This window comes from Protobothrops mucrosquamatus, unplaced genomic scaffold, assembly GCF_001527695.2.
Source record: "Protobothrops mucrosquamatus isolate PMUCROS unplaced genomic scaffold, P.Mucros_1.0 scaffold340, whole genome shotgun sequence".
NCBI lineage: Eukaryota > Metazoa > Chordata > Lepidosauria > Squamata > Viperidae > Protobothrops > Protobothrops mucrosquamatus.
Window position 1 is genome coordinate 595,693 of NW_015386677.1, and position 4,318 is coordinate 600,010.

Below are 4,318 nucleotides of genomic sequence, written 5' to 3' on the forward strand. Positions count from 1 at the left end.
TATTATCTACTAGAGAATGCAGAAAAAGAATCCAGGAAGGAGTGTTTATTTTATGCAATGGGTTAACTCTCTTTGTCTGTGGGTTTGGTTCAACCAATGATATCATAACCAAAGCTGGATTTTCATCAAAATTCAGGTCCCTACAACCCAGAAAGCCCAAATGATGATCACAAAAACATCAGGCCCTACTTAACTGTCAAACTATCCTTTCTTTCTTCACATGGTTAAAAATATATTATAGCTGAGAATGAGCTAGCTGGGCATATACATATTATTATTATTAACATTTTTGTTTTATTGCAATGTATAATATTTTTTTCTACAACCAAGATGGTATCCTCTTTCAAGTAAAGGACCCCAACCCAGCATAAACCCAACTAAGACCTCTTGAGGTCTTAACAAAAGCTGTAAGACAAAGAATGGGGACTGGTCCAGCATGAAAACTTAATTTAAATTAAATGTAGTTCAAGTAAATTATATTTATTAACTAATTTATATTAACAAAGTGCAATTAATATGATGTGTGTGTGTCTTAGAAAGATGCCCACTACTGGGCTGATTCCATAAAACTTTGAATTTATTCCTCTCTTCTGAATCCAGGTGAGCATATTTTCCCCTTTTTGTTCTCTGGTTCTCTCCTTAGGGAAATGGGAACAACAGCAGCAGTCTCAGCAGAGTTCTTTCCATTGAATTTCAAGAGCTTTAAGATCTTCATTTGGGAAGTGCTGCAGCAGGGCCATGTATTAATAACAGCAGCTGCAGTTCAATGACTCATGCCTAGGCTGGGGAGGAATGAAAGACAGGCAGTTGGAAAAGGCACTTATTGCTTTCAAATGTGCCTTCATACCTTGTCATTAAATCTTCATCATGTTTCTTTTAAAACCAAAAACCAAAATAAATCAGAAAGGGATTTTAAGTGGAGATTCAGTCCTTGCTCAAAAATTTCAGGAATTAAAGGTTCAAATTGATACCCGGTGGAATCCACCAGTATTAGCTTTTGTTTGTTTTTACGCCAATGCAGAGATTAGAGCAGGCTGAAAGTAATTGTCTTCCTTTTTGTAAAGTTTTGAATTTTAAAGCTGGACTCACCATTTTATTAGTAGCCCTTTATTATGTGTAATTTTATATTGATGTAATGCTAGCTTGTGCTTAATAGTTGAAATTATGTAATCAAATATTATCCTTCTCAATATCTGTAGAGTCAAAGGTGCAGATTTTCCATAACTAAGTCTCTTAATAATAGAATTGAACCCAAGTTGCTTATTATTAATTAGAGCTGATTAATTTGAGTTTAGCTCACACATTTCTAAACCAGGAAATCCAAAATCTACCCAATAAAATGATAAGATAAGACAAGATAAGGCAAGGCAAGACAAGATAAAATAAGGCAAGATAAGATAAGATAACCTTTATTGTCATTTTATACACTGGCACACATTAAAATGAAATTCTGTTGCCTGCTCTCAAAAGAAAGTATATATCTACCCATATAGATACATAACACACATATACACATGCTATGGTATATACTTACATACATATATTAATCACTGACCATTTTGAATACATAGGAGAAAGAGGAAACTTGAGAGTTCACAAGGTTGATGCTATATGGAACAAAACTGTGACTGAATCTAGATGTTCTGCTTCAGATACCATGAAGCCTCCTCCCAGAAAGTAACAAGGAAAACAGATTATGAAGAGGATATGTGGCATCCATGACAATATTGCAGGCCCTGCTCAAGCATTGCTTATATTCAGTGGTTCAGTGAGAAAAGTAAGGTCCTGCATTTAGGCAGGGAAAATGAAATGCACGGGTGTAGAATAGACACTTAAGTATGAGCCAGGAATGTATCTCAGCTGTCAAAAAAGGCTGCATCAACAGCAGGATAGCATCAAGATCATAGGAAGTGATAGTACCACTCTACACAGCAGTAGTTAGGCTGCATTTGGAATACTGCATCCATTTAGTCACTATAATACAAGAAAGATGCTGAGACCCTAGAAAGAATGCAGAAAAAAGCAACTAGTCCCAACAAAAAGGGTCTAGAGCTAAACCATATTATGAGCAATTAAGAGAATTAAGGTATGACTAGCCTAATGAAGGGAAGGACTAGGGGTGATATTATAACTATCTTCCAGTACTTGAAGGGATGTCTCAGAGAAGAAGGGGTTGACTTATTCTCCAAAACACCTGAGGGCAGGACAAGAAACAATGGGTGAAAACTCATTAGAGGAAGATTCAACCTGGAACTAAGGAAGAATTTCCTGACAATGAGAACAATTAAAAAAATGGAACAACTTGCCTCCCAGAATTGTAGATGCTCCATCATTGGAGGCTTTCAAGAAAAGAGTGGACAGCCGTTAGTCTGGGATGGTATAATGACTCCTGTTTTAGGCAGGTGGTTGGACTAGAAGACCTCCTAGGTCTCTTCCAGTCCTATGATTCTATGAAATGGGCAAATAATACCAGATTAAGTAGGCTGTTGGTCTGATCCAGGATCCTGGTTTGTGTTTTAGCAAAACCCAGTTCTCACAGTGGCCAAACAGACTCCTCAACCCTCAATTTGGGCAATAATAAGCAGAACAGGACTCTTGCTTTTTGTGCTTTCCAATTCCATGATATTTATCAGTTGAGGGAAAATCTGTGTTCATTGTAGTTTCAAACTAGCAGCCATCAAATTATGCACCATAATTTTATTGTCACATTTTTTCCCATTGGGATTAATCAGAGTTGCATTCTGAAGCTTCATCTGGTGGATGACTCCAAAAGTCAACTTCGGTAGGATAAGCTATTATTGAACTTGTATCCTTATATTGTGGCTGGAGTCAGAAATGGACAACTTGTAGTTCAGATGTCTCTAAACGATTGTTTCACTAAGTAGGTTTAAGAAGGCTAGTGGGTTCTTAGCCTTAGCCCCTTTCTGCCATGTATATTTTACTAACTTATTACTCACCCTAGTTTACTTTATGACAGCAACCCAACCTGTCCCAACCAAATATGTTAAACTACAATAATCAATCAATGATTGGATCTTTGGAAGTGAGACGAATTGTAGTAGCCTAACACAAGTGGAAAATAACAAGATGGGGAAGGTAAAACATTCAGGAAGAAGACACCAATAGTAGATTACTTCCATTCACTTGCCAAAACAATTTGCAGAGATGGATGTATCCATGAAGTTATCAAGCACTGAGCTCAACTTGAGAGAATCTTTACTTGTGAAGATGTTGAAAAACAAGAACTTATTACTGCTTCTTTTATTCCTGTGGACATTGTAGCACCTGTATTTTGAAATAATTATCTGGCTTCTGGGCTACACGATGTTCTGCAAACTTTTTAGTAGCATAGTTAGTTTTTATAAACATGAATGGAACTGAACACAGGGTTCAGCGTAATAACTGAATTACAGAATAGTCTCCTACTGCTGCTCTAGTAAGCCAAGACATTTGTTTTTGACGCAGAAGACATAAGGCCTTGTGATAACGTCCATTCCCTTCTATGTCATCGATTTGTTTTTTTTAATTTTGAGAAACCGAGCAACAGCTGTTCAGAGAGTTTCTTGAAATGTCTCATTTTCACTTCCCAATAACTGAGATTACTGTATTTATGGACCCAGCAGCATTTCCTCTCCAAGAGAGCAAACCAATCCAGAGCTTTTGGTTGAGCCATTAGACGAATCATAAATAGAGAACATGATGACATCAGCACTGATGCTCATCAGATTTCCACCCTATGTGCTTTCCTATGAGAAGGTAGCATGAGCCACACCAAAACCTAGCTTCATTTTTAATTCTAAAAATGTCTCAATGGAAATGAGCCCATCCACCAGAGAAAAGAAAAGGAAGAAGGAGGAAAAGGAGTAGTAGCAAACATTCTAGGGCAGACATGTCAAACACAAGGCTCGGGGGCCGGATGCAGCCCACAAAGTGGTTTCATGTGGCCTGCGAAGCCATCCTGGAAACAGTGAGGGAACGGCCCCCTCTGCCTTGGCCCTGGCCCAGGCCAGCTGCAAGCCAATGTACAATTTTGTGGTGGCCCGTGTCCCTCCTGGCTGGTACTGGTGGCTCGGGAGGGTACACGAGCCTGGCTCCAGGGAATTATAAACGCTTCTTTATGGGAGGGTGTCTTCCCCGCGATCCTAAAGGAGGCAGTGGTGAGACCCCTCCTGAAGAAGCCTTCCCTGGATCCAGATGTATTGGCCAACTATCGCCCAGTCTCCAACCTTCGCTTTGTGGCGAAGGTTGTTGAGAGTGTGGTTGCACAGCAATTCCCTCGGCACCTGGAGGAAACAGATTATCTGGACCCCCTCCAGTC